We start from the raw sequence: 16367 nt of genomic DNA, 5'->3' as shown, positions 1-16367 counted from the left end.
TGGCTTATAACCTAGTACTATTTATTAATTGTGTTGCTTAAATTGCCCCCACCTTGGGCCACTTCAGCACTTTCTGTTGGTTCCTACGTCCTTTTGACATAACCCATTATTATGTTTGTTTGAGGACTTCCTTTCTGTCATTGAAAGATGCTCCAGGCTCTTGTATGTTTCCTACCCCAGTCCTAGAACTAGCTATCTATCCAAGCTGTCCTGATTCTTTTAATTGTAGAATGGTATTAGAAATCAAGATCTGAGTGCTAGGGATACTTTTTTCTACTGGAGTGCCATTACTTCTAGGCCCTCTCAGTGGACAGAACAAAAGAATATATGTGTATCTATTAGCCCATGTATATACACATATTTATAAAATATTTCTATATATATCATCTTTATTAAGCTTAGCATGAGTTTTACAGGTGTCTCCAAATCTAATCCATTACCACATGCCTCCTCCCCTTGCTTTTCTATAAATTACCTATCCAACTGTGAGAAAACCTGAGTTCCATCATCCATGATCTATTTACTTAATTGTTCAAGATATGTGGATAGCAGTATCACAATCTTTAACCTCTGTCTCTATGGGAAAAACTTTATCAACTGGAGTACAGTGTTTGTACATAGTTTATTTTGCTTTTAGTTTTACAGACTTGACTCACTTCTACAGTTACTTGGATGTGCATATCTGCCTCCACTCACTTCACTTCTCCAGGAAGGAGTTTTGTACATTTGTAATACAGTTAGATTGCTTTTTCACAGTTTTCATTCCATCTTGGGATTTCTTGATCTACTAAATGACATTTGAAAAAACCCTGCGTATGATAAGGTTCACTTTGTCCTATAAAGTTATATGAGTTTGAGAACTGCATAGCATCATGTGTCCACCATTATAATATACAGAATATTTGTTCCAACCTAAAATATCTACAGCTTTTCACTTATTCAGTCTCTCTGAATCTGTGCAACCACAAATCTATTTAACATCTCTATACTTTTGCATTTTCCAGAATGTTATACAAATAGAATATTAGAATATGTTGCCTTTCAGGGGCAGCTGGGTGGCTCAGTTGGTTGTAAGTCCTATTTTGGCTCAGATCATGATCTCACAGTTTGTGAGTTCGAGCCCCACATCAGACTCTGTGCTGACAGCTCAAAGCCTGAAGCCTGCTTTGGATTCTGTATCTCCCTCGATCTCTCTCCCTGCTTGCATGCACGCTCTCTTTCTCAAAAATAAATAAACATTAAAAAAATTAGAACATGTTGCCTTTCAGACTGGCTTCCTTCACTTATCAATATACATATAAATTCATCCATATATTTGCATGTCTTGGTAATTAATTTTTTTGTAATCAAGAATAGTACTCCGTTAGATGGATTCACCATGATTTGTCTATCCATTCACCTACTGAAGGGCCCTTGGTTGTTTCCTCAACTAGTGTTTCATCTATAGTCAAAGTATCTTTTCAGGATGAAAACCTCATGCAGTCAGGACCACCCATATATAAGCCTCATGATAAGTGGGAATAATGTCTACTGTTCCAAGGTTCTAGATCCCAAATAATTACAGTAAATTCTTGACTCCAGGGTCTAAACTTCTCTGGTATTGCAAGATCTTTTGCTTCCTGCAAATAGTTATAATGTGAACTGCATACCTTAAACATTCTTTCTTAAATTAATCCAAATTTAACTGCAAATTTGAAGCATCATTTCTGCTTAAATCTATTAGCACAAAACAAAAGCAAACTTATGAAAAGAAAATGGAGTGAGCCCAAATATGCTGTATGTAGAATTATCTTCTTGGCTTTTTTATGATATAATGTTGTTCCTTCTTCTTATAACAATAACATAACTGATTTGCTTCTGTTGTGATTTTAATGTTTCCAATATTTTTCAGACCCTTCAAGGTGCATTTTGATGAAAGGAGAATAAGACTCAGGGGAGTTAAAGATACCTCTGTAAAATTTAACATGGCGCCATGTCAAATCCTAAAACAGAAATGAAATGATAGAATGACAGCATGAAAATTATTTTTCTATGGTACCACTTCATTGTGCATCTTTAGAAGATGAAAATAATAGTATTAGCTGAAGTATTCTTGGGTTATATTTTCCCCAAAGAAAAGATATATACACTTTCAGTCTGCTTATTATATTTTACGATGCATAATTCCATCAGTTTGACTAATGAAATTTTAGTTAAATTTAGGTAATGCTTTGATCTTTATGACAAAAGGAAATTTAAGTTAACAAATCCTTTCTTTTGATTCTTCTGAAAATCTGAACTTAGAGAAACCACAAAGAATAATTGGAAAATTATTTTATTTAATGTTTAACACTCAAATACTTCTAAGTAAATAAGTGTCTTTAATATATTATTTTACAATATTTTTCTATATTGAGGAAAATAAATCTATTTCTTCTTGGAAAATTTATTGTACATATTCATGTCAAATAACAATATATTATAAGACTTTCATCATATAAAATACCTATAATTTTCCTAGAGAATAGGTTTTTTTCTAGGACTCTATGATTAGTATAAATAAATACTGAAATCAGGTGACAAATACCTGAGGATTTCATGAACAATCAAAGATAAAATTATGCCAAACTGATTCTGGGCCATTGTTATAAATTAGCATTTTCTCAAAGTGTATTAAAGTCCTACTGTGAGTGCTCTATATAATGAGAATTCATGAATGATTCCAAACGTACATACACTAGTCACTAAAAATCAATTGCCTATCTTAGTAGAATTAATCATAAAAGATATTACTTCACAGAAAACCTAGAAGAACAGTGTAGAGTGAAGACACATATCTATTTGGGATATATATGTGAGCATAATTTATTTTTTGCGTAATATCTTATTAAATGCTATAAATGGAACTCCATAAATGGAAGTTCTAAGGAAATTGCCTAATAGACAAATCACTTAAGGACAATAAGAGAAAGTTTAGATAAATAGTCATTTAGTGGATGAGGATAACTATTAGTACCTTGATTTAGTTAAGAGAATAATATACATATAGTAAATTTCTAATTTACAGAAGCTAAGAAATTTAGGTATAAAATAAAAATCTGGAAGTAATTTCAGTATCTGAAAAGATCATTTCAAAGGTCTAATATAGTAGGTGATATTTGTGGGAAATATATGTAAAGCAGTAGGACTGCAATGCTGGGCAGCTCTTGGCATTACCTTGCATTTTTTATCATTTATGTGGCCACTTACTATAGCTTCCTTGTGAGATAGCATATGCTAGATAAAGAGGTCAGAAAAGTCAGAAATTACTTTTATCTGGTAAATGGACCTGAACAGCAAGCAGAAGATAGGATATGTAGTCTAATAGTAAGAAAAATATTTTTTTAAATACTATTTAAGATTCAGACAGTATAATCTAGAGGTTGGACATTAAATCAAGAACTAATAAATCAGCAAACAGAAGCTGATCTGGGTCACTATATAATCTTAAATAAATCTAGAAAATATAGCTGTCTGACTTTTAGCTACTTTTATTACTTTTCTGTGGAAAGCTAAAGAAGGATCTTGTAAGTGAGAATAATTGAGAACAGTTGGTTAAGTGAGGCAAATGTGCAGTGACTGAATGAAGATAGATTATTTTATCAGGAATATTTCCTTACTGTGAAAATTTAGGCCCTAACATGTAGGATTACATATGTGTTTGTACCTAGAACATATTGTTTTGGGTGGTAAAAACTCTATAGCAGAAAACAAATGGAAACTTTGAAAAACTATTTTTAAACATTGATGAAGGTTTTAAAAATATTTTTAGGGTTCTTATATTTCATTGCTTTATTACATTTTTATTTACATTTATATTGAGACTAAGGCATAGCCTTATGAATGGGGGATTAGGAGCTCTGTGAGAATCATCTAAATTCATATATATTTGGAGAGGTTGGCTGGGAGAATCATGACAATTTCATCCATGTGCCCCTCTTCCATATCCCACACTTGTCACAGACTGAATTTTTATGTGGGATGGTCTTCTGAAAACAAAGCAAAGAGAACGCTGGTAAGAAATAGTGAACATCAAACCATGGGTTTTTGCACATAGCCCAGTGTAAACATTTTTTCCCAGTTATTTTCATCCCTAGGGTCATAATTATTACTAAGGAAAAGAAATTTAGTGGTGTTAATATGTATAATTTTCACTGGAATAGTTTCAAGGACCATTCTTTTTTTTTCTTCTATTTTACAGTGGATAAAACTTACAGAAAACATTTTATGTGCTTTCTTATAGAAGCTGTGCATTATTTAATGAAGTAGCTAAAATATATTTGATCAAATCATGTCATAAAATATGTACTGTAATTACAGTTAACCCTCATCTTCTTTTATGAATATTATACATTTTCTACCTACTTTTAACTAAAAATAGAATTACATGCTAGCTGCTGGCCAATTAGTTTTAGTAGTATGACGTATTTTAGCCTTCACTGAATACATAGGGAAATTCTGATAATGACATAAGGGGAATTTAGTGGATTTATTTCTAATTTTTCACAAGTGATTAGCACTTATTCACCCCAAGGCAAAATGGCATATTTGTATATATTTAAATAATAATACTACACATTTTATACTTTATAGATAACATAATTTTAGTGAAATATTACACCATTATTCATTGAACAAGAAGGACTACTGATTATCTTCTTTTTATAACTTGATATGAATGAATATATGTGTTATATTAGATCTTCCTCATTTTGATGGTAATCTTCCCTGAAAGGTTTAGTCATTTCTTTCTAAATGTTTACCATAATATACCATAACAGCATATTTACCTAAACTAAAGAAAATGAAGTTGTACTATTTCTGAGAAAAAGTATGTCTGATTTTACTGATTAGTTTGACATTGAGATAAGCTTTGCTAATCAATTTGTGTAGCAAACACTTTTCACAGATTGAATGAAGTAAAAGTGAAATTCCATGTTATTAACTAACATTAAAGTCAATGAAATTTCATAAAAAATATTGTATTGATGAAGGTATATTGAAATTAACAGGGTTACTTTCTTGGGAAATTCAATTTCTTGTTTCTTGGGATATTCAGTCAAAAGTGGTTCCTTTCTGTCCAAGAAAAAAAAAAATAGCAAGCTTAATTAATAGTTATTTGGCTAGCCTTGGTAAAGCAATTTTCTTTTTCAGAAACTAAAAACAAATGACTCTAAATGACTTGATAAAATATGTTTTGCATGTTGGTTGTTTTAAGTTCTCTTTAAAATTTTTAAATCAAAATTTGATCAAATTGTCAACTAATAGATTACTACAAATAATTTTTAGCAATACATTTTCGTATGATTTTGAGGATATAAATCAAAAACAATTCAAGTAAATATGCGACATTGGTTTAACAAAACACTCTGTGAGTGAACTTTGCTCTAAAAAAAAAAAGGGGGCATTAAAGGTTCACTGAGGCAAATATGACAATATTCTAGCAACAGGAGTCAGCAACTATCAATCAGCACACCAAGAATTCTCTAAACCTCAGGTGCCAAATGACTATGACACATGACTATATAGTGATTAAACCTGGACTGTTATCCATAAAGGTACATGCTGCAGAGCCCATTAAAATTTTATATCTTGTTTTGTATGCTGTTCATGCTAGGGTGAAGGGAAGTCATGTCACTATTCTAAGACAATCCACACATTTTGAATAATTGATTTACAAATAATAAATGTATAAATAAATAATTTAGAAATAATTTTTGAAATAATATTTTGAATAATTTCATACATACAAAGATAATACAAAGAATTCCCATACTCCCACATCCATTTCTCTGTAATGTTAACATCATACATTAACATGGGACATTTGTCACAACTAAGAAACCAATATTTATACAGTACTGGTGACTGAAAGTCAAGCTTTATTTAGATTACACCATTTTCTAGTAATGTTCTTTTACTTTTTCAGGTGCCACATTCCATGTAGTCCATCATTTCCTCTTATGCTCTTGTGATTTATCGTAGTTCTTGTTTTTTTGTTTTGTTTTGTTTCGTTTTTATGATATTGACAGTTTTGAGAAGTGCTGGTCAAGATGAATGTGTCTAAATTTGAGTTTGTCTCACGATTAGCCTGGAGTTATATATTTGGAAAAAGAACACCACAAAGGTGAAGCTCTGTCTTCACATCACATCAGGGGCACCATTTATTTACTGAGATCAGAGTACATTTTAATATTCTTTAATTGTATTTACACTCTCATTCAGGACCAGCTTCCTGGATGTGTGTCCTATGCAGGCATGAAGGGCCTTAAGCTCAAAAAGGCCTAACTTTGATCTCATATTCTGATGTTTAACTGTTTTGAAATTCTTAATTTTTAAACAATAATCCTCCCCCCCCCATTTATTTTGCTCTGGGCTCCACAAATTACATAGCCAGCCCTGATATCATAAAAGGAAATCCATTACTACCATTTGTAATGCTCATTAGCAAAACCCCAGTATTGATAAAGAGATTTAAACATAAATAGCAGAACTTAGAACAGCCCTCCTAGTAGTAATTTTAATCAAAACTTAATTGCACTCAATTCCTGGAATTTCATTCTTGATAATAGCTACTGGTTCATTTCAGATGAGTTTAAACCAAGCAGCAGATATAATACAGTATACTACTGTCTACACCAATATAGTTTAAATTCAAATCTAGATGGTCAAATCCTAATCTTTTGAAACATCCAATGCAATAGTTTAGGCATGTCTTTTTGTTTAGTGCTGAATCTTCTGCATTAATTTGCCTAGTATTTCTCATTTCCAATTTCCTTGTGCCCACCTCTTCTCTAAGACGGTATCAAGGTGGTCCATATGAGTAGTGTGGCATAACTTTGTTGTGATGGTGCATAGGGTTCTTCAGTATCGTTTGGCCATATAGTGCAGGAAAAATGTCTCTCATTCATTGGAGTATTTTTGTTAGGCTTGTTAAACTCTGGAAACCTCCTTAGTTCACACTGAGGCTACCTATAGCCCACATGGAGTCTCTACCACACCCTCCTTCTTGCAACAGTCAGCTCATTGTTTCTCTGGTCAACTCTAAGTAGGGGATGAGGTGATGCAAGAGATCCTGAAGGTATCCAGGCTTTATAATAAGCAAGAGTTGCCCTAGAAGCAAGGTTCATGTTGCCTAATTGATGTGTACCATTGTGCTGTCAGTTATTTTTGCACTAGAGGTCTAAAATGTGAGCAGGGACAGTGGGGGCAGAAACTCTAAGTTTCTGTTAGCATTGTCCTCACTCATCTACCACAACACTTACCACCTCCCTCTCTCCCTTTTCTTTCTTTTTTACACCCTTAATGTATCAGAATTTTCAAGGATGACCCTTTCTCCTTGGTTGACCTTAGTCTTCTGACTTGATCCTTACTGGCACAAAAGGGAATTCAATGATCTGAGTCTTCCAGGTTCAGCTCTTGCTGTGTGACTTTCACTCTGGAAGAATTTAGCAAACCTCTGTCTACCCAAACACTGAATTTCAAGCTTTTCCAGATTTTAAGGGTTGAATACTCACTGTTTACTTTCTTGGGGTAATCTACTTCCTGAGTATATAGGATTATCTTAAAATTGAGTTTATTGTTTTAGCTCAATACTGTTTTTTAAAAATTTTTTGTTTATTTCTGAGAGACAGAGACAGAGCTCGAGCAGGGGAGGGGCAGAAAGACAGGGAGACAGAATCTGAAGCAGGCTCCAGGCTCTGAGCTGTCAGCACAGAGCGTGATGTGGGGCTCAAACTCACAAACTGTGAAATCATGACCTGAGCTGAAGTCATATGCTTAACCAAATGAGCCACCCAGGCGCCCCTAGAGTTTATGATTTTAATATTTTAACATATCTTCCCACCTGTTATGTCAATGAAAACCTGTATGTGTCAATATTTGCAAAATTTAAATGTATCATACTCTATCATCTCGTGTTTCCAATTATACTTTGATAATAACGTGGAACCAAGACAAAAATTAGAATTTTTGGATACTCAGAATTCCTTATCAAAATGTGGTGCTATGGGGAAAGCAGTTCCTCTCCCCCAATCATTCATTGATCACTTTCTGTTTCCACTCATAATACAATCAAACACCACAGGGCCTTGCTCACTGAATGTACAGGCTTAGTCTATACCTTTCAAATAAACCTTGGGCCCTACAGACTTTTTGCTCTTGGGAATGGGACACAGTTGAAGAAGGCCAGACTGGGGTCTGCTAAAACATCAATAAGGGTCTTATCTTTGTCTAGGGGAAAATTTATGAAAATAAAATCTTATACTTATGAAAATAAAATATAATCACTATCCCTACAACCTCTAGAGGTAAGCAGTGTTAATAATTTGAAATATAGTCCCCTAGTTTATATATAAATATACACATACATAAAAATAAATGATTATATTCATTTAATATATTCATACACATGCACTTAGAATGAAATGGTAAGTTTTATATACTTTTTATACTATACTGTAGTATTTTAGTATACTAAATAGTATTTTATATTACTATAGTGTAGTGTTGTATAGTAAAGAGTATGTAGTACTGTGATATATAGTACTGATTTAATAAAATGTCATAGGAATTTCTTTGTCACCTATTACTTAGCTTTGAAAAGAGGTTCTTAGTAACTTCAAAATATTTAATTGTATTAAATTATGTATATGTATGTATATAATAGGTATATGTATAAAATATGTTTATATATAATTTATTAAATAATATTTCAATTGGTGAGCATTTAGTTAATTCCAATGTTTTTAAATATTATAACCAATTATCTTATTAGTTCATTATGGTAGGGAGAATCATACTGCACCAAACTACATGAACATTTATATTTACAAACTGAAGCTCATATTCATCAGAATTATACTATAATTATATTTTACCAATAGAGTATATGTATCTATTGCACTCACTCTTTGCCAGTTAGAAAAATAAATTGTTATTTTCTTAAAATTTGTTTTTCTTTGATAAGTACTGAGGTTAAATATACTTTCAAATGTTGATTGAACATCTGCATGTCTCTGTTCATATCATACCTTTTGATTGAACTGGTATCTTAAATTTTTCAAAAAAAAATTATGTGTCAGGTTTGGCGATTGTTAAGGGATTATTTTATCAAAGCAACAGTCATATGAATAGCTTGGACACCAACTCTGACCATAAGCCCTTAAGATTTCTAGTATTATTTAAGATGAGATATAATCTCGTTTAACATTTTTTAATATAAGTTTTAAATAGTATTTAAAAAAAGAAATAATAGCATAAATCTTTAACTTTAAAGCAGGATGATTCCTTGTAGCTACAGTTTCCTTCTTCTAAATTATTCTCTTTCCTTCATAGGAATTAAGCTATGAAACACTATATTTCATAGAGAAACTTTCTCTTGTTTTAACCACAGAATCCTGTCCTCACTTTGGTCACATCTTACATGGCCAGTGTTGCACCTAAATGACAACAGATACAAGTTGGTGCTGTTCTTGAATACTTGTTCTTGAATACAATGTACATGTGTATTTCATGGATAGTTAGGCAAACATTCTTCATCTAGTTATTTTTATTTTCTTAAGAAATTTCTATTTGTTGGGGCGCCTGGGTGGCGCAGTCGGTTAAGCGTCCGACTTCAGCCAGGTCACGATCTCGCGGTCCGTGAGTTCGAGCCCCGCGTCGGGCTCTGGGCTGATGGCTCAGAGCCTGGAGCCTGTTTCCGATTCTGTGTCTCCCTCTCTCTCTGCCCCTCCCCCGTTCATGCTCTGTCTCTCTCTGTCCCAAAAATAAATAAACGTTGAAAAAAAAAAATTAAAAAAAAAAAAAAAAAAGAAATTTCTATTTGTAAATGCTTGCTAGATTTTTAAAATAACTATTTGAAGTAAAGCATGATAGAATATTTAAGAAAAATAAATTGGCAATCCCTATAAATTAATACTTTAAATTAGTGACTTTGTTTTAGATTGAATTAGCATTTTTTTTTTTTTTTACCTTCTTAAATTTATTTGGCTCCATTGTAACCAATATTTTGGAAGTTGAGGGAAATATTAAAGTTATAAGAATCTGTTGGAAATTTAGCTATTATATTTAAAGGGACACTAGTCTTTTAAAGACTTTCATGTAAGTCAACTATACAAATGCAAGGTTAGGGGGTAGAAAAAGTCACAATAAAAATACAAAATAACGATTCTGCAAATTTGAAAGGTTGTTAATGGAAATTGCTAAGCTGGTTAAGGTAACAGGTATAATAGTTATTACTACGATTGGGTTGTTATTTTTATATTTTGTTTTCTGAAATTGAAGGTCATGACATTGATCAAATTAAGAAGAATGTGAATGTGGACTACTATCCAGTAGCACTTACGCATTTTCACTGATCCCTTCACATGTGTCCAGATATCTGTTATATTTCTGATGATTAGAATGAAGTTGTGAGCTAGCTAGCTGGATAGAATTAATTGCATAGTTTATGGAGGCCGTTAAATAGGCTAAATATTGTTGACCTAAATCCACAGTTTCAGTTTTATTTATATCTAATTTTAAACAACAGGGAAAACTAAAAATAGAAAAAAATTGTGAACTATGTTATTTTATTTAAGAAAGTCATATCCATATCAGTTAAATGATATTTATATGTTGTTTGAGTTCTCTTATGAGAAAGAACAACATTCAAAGCCAATTTTGCCTTCTTTGCCATATGAGAAATTATGTAATATGCTGTTAAGAAGAAAAATCATATAAATTACTGTATGTATTCTTCATACATAATTTTATTTTATGAGTGACATTTATATGGTTTTACAACCAGGTGTATAGAGAGTGCACTGGAGAAATTAGTTTCAGATTTATAGACAAAACTTCTTTCACCAGTGAGCCATTGTATTTTCAGGAACGATGGCTCTTAATGAGAACACATATGTTTATGCTAAATAACCTGTAACACCAACTGAGGTGGCACAGTCACCTAACTATTAGGAAGATTGATTTTGCCTCAGTGTATCGCTTTGCAAAATAAGTACCCTTCAGGTAAGTTGAAAAGTTTTCAAGCATGTAGTTTAAATGAGCAGTGACAATTCCAAGGGAGGCAGGAGAATTGTAGCTTGCCACTGAAAAAGCATTTTAACTCCCTAAAGAAGACAAGCAGTCATCTATCAAAATAAAGCTGCCCACAATTTTTGACTATTGTTTTCCATTTTCTTAATCTTTTTACCTGTTTAATAACATTTGTTAATAAAAACACACTTCTATCTCTATTAAACATGAGATATTTTGCCAAACAAGACTATACTGTATTAGATGTTCACTAGAAGGAGCACTTCATTATCATTTTCAGAATAATGAGAGCATTTTCAAAAAATACTGAGTGTCCTTCAAATGCAAGTGGTTTCAAAACTATCATTATAAGTTAGATAATTACAATAACTTGGTCTTCCCATTGTCTCTTTTCTGCAAGTTTATTGATTTGTAGACTTCATTCACAAAGTGCTTTGCAACCCTCCAGCAAAGTTTGTATTTTTTTACATGAATAAGTCGGTTTATGACCACTCCCTCTTTTGTTTCCAGTATTTATTTAATCTCCACATTCAAGGCCTTTCCAAATAAATCAGAAATAATACTTACCTTTCCCTAAAAATATCAGCCTTTTTTTCCCTGAATGATTTTGGCAATAATTCTATAGTTAGCCATTTTAGCATCATCCAGTGGAATTTCTCAAAAAAAGATAAATCTCACATATAGAAAATAAAACAACAGTAGGACCCTGGAAGTTATGGAGCAAACTGCTCAGGAAGAAATTCTTCTTACTGTAGATATTGGACTTATGAAATGCTTTTCTTCAATTTGTCCTAGTAAGTTTTCTTTTGATGTTGGGGATCCAAAGACAAATGAGGAGCAAAAGCAAGGAGAGAGATGGAGAGAGAAGAGAAAAGAGAGAAGAAAAAGAAGAAAACTGTATTTATTCCTCTAATCTTGCCTCAGAAGTCACATACAGTCACTTCCACTGCATTCTGTATTTGAATTAAGTTCACACAAAGGCTGCCGAGAATGAAGGGGAGAAATAAAATGCAAAATCTCATCACTGGGAACTAGTTAAGGAATTATGGTATATCTATAATCTGGAATACTGTGCAGTTATTAAGAAATGAAAATAGGCTACAAGAAATGTTATTGGTTAGTGAAAAACAAAGGAAAAGAAGAATTTATATAATATACCTCTAAGGGGGAAAGAAAAATATATTAAAGTACTTGTATTTACCAGAAAAAAAATTTTGGAAGGAAGGTGATGACAGTGGATGACTGTGGAATGTAGTGTTGCAGAATGAACTGGGTGGACAGAAAATGGAAGAAGGAGAAGATTTTTTTTTTTTTTTTTTTTTTAAATTTTTTTTTTGACGTTTTTATTTATTTATTGAGACAGAGAGAAACAGAGCATGAACGGGGGAGGGGCAGAGAGAGAGGGAGACACAGAATCGGAAACAGGCTCCAGGCTCTGAGCCATCAGCCCAGAGCCTGACGCGGGGCTCGAACTCACGGACTGCGAGATCGTGACCTGAGCTGAAGTCGGACGCTCAACCGACTGAGCCACCCAGGCGCCCCAAGGAGAAGATTTTTAAGTGATATTGTTTACATGTTTTGAATTTGCTTTTTAAACTCATTACCTATTCAACACTATTTTATATAAAATAACAAATGAAGCTCAGAGATAAGGAATAATTATGGTAATCAGTTATTTGTGCACAAGAATACTCTAGTAGTAAGTGTTTGAACATTTGGAAGGCAGTGATAACAGAGCAACATATAAACCATCCTTCATAAAGCCCTGAAATATATTACTGTATACAGAAGCCCTAAAAGTGAAAAATATTGTCCGCTAGCACTTGACAAGATATGTACTTTCACATATTTCTTTTCCTATGATTTTGACGTACAAGTTGTTCTGCTCCTTTAAAAAGTACAGTGTGAATTATTTTTTGAGGAGGAAACACCAAAGAATGAATAATCATCTGTGAATATGTCTTTCTCACAAATGGAGTGATAATAAATTTGGGACATTTTAAAATTTGAATTTGGAAGGCATTTTGTTATGTCAGTCAATATGCCTGAGAGGATACAATGCTTTCATTTGTATGATACTTATATAATTATTATCTCATGAAATCGATATAAAAGTTATTGTCAGTAGAAATGCTTATAGAGAATTTAACATCTAGCCTTTCTTTTGGAAAAGGATACATTTGTTTCTGCAAATATCTGGTGTTTAAAAATCATTATTAGTATATTATTGCATTTGCCTATATCTGAAAATTTTGTGTAGAATGATATACAGATTTTTAACCTAAGTCTAAAATCCATTTTTATTAGATAAAGCAAATATGGCATTTAAAATATCTCTCATATTGCCAAAATAATATTTTAAATTGTTAACTAAAGTACTTTGTTTTATCACACTTATGTTTTAGTTTGATTCTTCTCACTTTTAAAATCAAGTATTAAATTTCTCAAAGTGAGTTTTAGGATATGCACACAAGCTACATTAATATTTAACTGATACTATTATAATTCTGCCTCTGACTTATTGTTTGAAATATGAAGTACTAGTCTTTGTAAAAAAATAAAATAAAATATGAAGCACTGTGCAAAGCTAAAAGTTTTCCATACAACATTTTAATATTTCTTTAGTAGAATAACATTTACATTTAACACTAGACATATGCTGGATAAATACAATGTTGTAGACATATAACAGATAATACAGTGACAAAATATTGACAAAATATTTTACATGCAGCAGAATTGATTAAGGGGAAACAGAAGTGAATCTATGGATTTTCCATTTGTGTGTTTAAGGCAAGTACGAGGCTCTGTATGGTATACAGTAGAGATAATACTAGAGAAGAATAACAAGATATATGCTCTAGATATATCTGCTAGTAAAATTAATTGTTACCTAGAGGAGTCAATGTCACTGTACTTAATATCCTTGTTTCAACCATAAAAGAAAGCATTATACTAGAATGCCCCAAAACAGCTTTCAGTTTTCTATTTCAATGGCTAAAGATTCAAAATGGAGAAAATAAATAAATGAAAAGAATCAAATATTATGGCATTGGTGTTAGTATAAATAAAATTCATAACAGTGGCATATGATAAAATGACAACAGTTTTTCATGTAGAGTCTGCTAACCATTAACTGTGTTTCGTTCATGATATAGTGATTTTCACTTGGCTAATAGAAATGATGCATATTTGCACATGGGCTTCTAAACATTTCTAAAATTAACTCCTATCCGTACATGGCCATCAAAAGGGTAGAGTCATTGGACAAGATTACATTGAAGATATTTCAGGGTCCTCTTACCTGCTCTTCTCTCACATAATTTTTCATCAAACCCTATTGTTGGAACATACTACTTACTTGTCCCATTAGATTTAGCATAAAAATACATTATAAAGATGTTAAAATGATGAGTGTTTAAAAAAGAATAAATGAATTATACACTATATTGTTGAAAAGTTAACCAAAGGAATGAATGAATCTGTCCAATTCATTTTCTACCTTCTGAAATGATATATACGATGAGATATATTAATCTGCAGATTTTTTACAAGGTAATTTGAAATTTCATTTTAAATTGGAAAAAAAAAAACCTGGCAATGTAGGAATGAAGGAGGCTAGCTGAAAACAGAATTATTGATTGGATTTGAGAAATTGATTTTGGAGATAGGAAGGTTAGGGAGGAATTTTCAGTGATCAATAATAGATTAAGGGCAATTAGCAAAGGAACAAGGCTAGAGAAAAAGGCAACATAATATCACATCAAGGAGATGTAATTATAAGCCTAAAGCAAAATTGCTATTTAGCTAAGAATTCTTGTTAGTAATGAAACTAATTTATCCTTTTGACCCATTTTTCAGAAAACCTTGTGACACCAACCTGAATACTAAATTAGACAATTAGCATGAAACAAAATTTCTAGGTTTCTCAAAGATACTCATTTAATTTTTATAAAGTTAGACTAAGAAATTCCCCAATAATGCCTCTCTGAGGGCTTAGGAGTTAGAAATAAAAATTAAAGTATTTTAATCAACCTAGTTCCTAACCCTATGTTTTACTTATCTCTATACAGCTGACAGAGAGTAACCACTATATTCAACTGGGCAACATTTTCACTGTTCTAGTTCGTAGAATACTCTCTTTACATATTTGAATTCCTTAATTACTCCAAAAACATCCCCTTTGGATTCAGTCAACATATTTGTTCATCATGAATTTGATGCATTTTTTAATGTGTGGCAGAAACTATGTTAGATATTGGTGATACAACAGTGAATAAGCATAAACAGTACTTCCTTCCTGCAGGAAAAAAATATTCTTGTGGGGATAATACAAAGTAACAAAATAAATTAATAAAATGTATGTTATTTTGCATTGTGATGAATGCTATAGGAGAAAAAAACGTTAACTGAGTGTAGAGTATATTGCCAATTTTATATAAACTAGTCAGGGAAAGTCTCATGGAGAAAGCAATGTTTGACTAAAGATAGGAAACAGGGGCATGTGCAAGCTATGAGAAGTATCCTGGGAGACTTTTAGGCAAGAGAGCAGCCCTGTGCTGGGTAGTGGGAGAATGCTCTGTGTGTTTGAGAACTGATTTTTACACTGTAGTTTTAAATTTTATTTTAAATTTGGGGAAAAAAATCTAACATAAGGGCAATAAAGCAAGCTAGATGAAAACAGAATCATTGATTGGGTTTGAGGAATTAATTTAGGAGACAGGAAGTTTGGGGAGAGAGTGCAGGTTTGGGGAATAGATCAATGTGACTGGAGCCGACTGGCCAGCAGGGGGCGACGTGGAAGATGAAATCAGAGGAGTTAAAAGATGCTAGGTACCCTAGGGCTTTTTCACTGACTTTGACTTTACTCCTACGAATTGAGAAAAGTAGAGATATGATCTGACTCAGCTGCTTTATTGAATGTAAACTGAAAAGAGGTGAGGGAGGAAGCTATTGCAATAACCCAAGCAAGAAATTGCAATGGCTTGCATGACGAGGTAAAACTGGAGATAAGGAAAAGTGATCAGAGTTTAGATATATTATGAAAGCAGAGCCAAAAGAATTTTCTGTATTATTGGGTGTGAGGAATGGAAGAAGAAGTGAGTCAAGGATAGCAGTAAGTTTTCTGGTGTGGGCACTTTGAAAGCCTGGGTGGAATCCACCAAGATAGGGAAAGATACAGGTAAAGTAAGTTTGGATGAGGAGTTTGATTTTGGACAAGTTAAGTTCAATTTACCTATTAAATATTCAAATGCAGTTTTCAAGTAGGCAAGTGGGATAAAGGTATGTGGAGTCTATGGGAAATGGCTCAACTG

The sequence above is a fragment of the Puma concolor genome, chromosome D3, assembly GCF_028749965.1.
Source record: "Puma concolor isolate L17-30 chromosome D3, mPumCon1.1.hap2, whole genome shotgun sequence".
NCBI classification, from domain to species: domain Eukaryota; kingdom Metazoa; phylum Chordata; class Mammalia; order Carnivora; family Felidae; genus Puma; species Puma concolor.
This window is presented reverse-complemented; position numbering follows the sequence as displayed.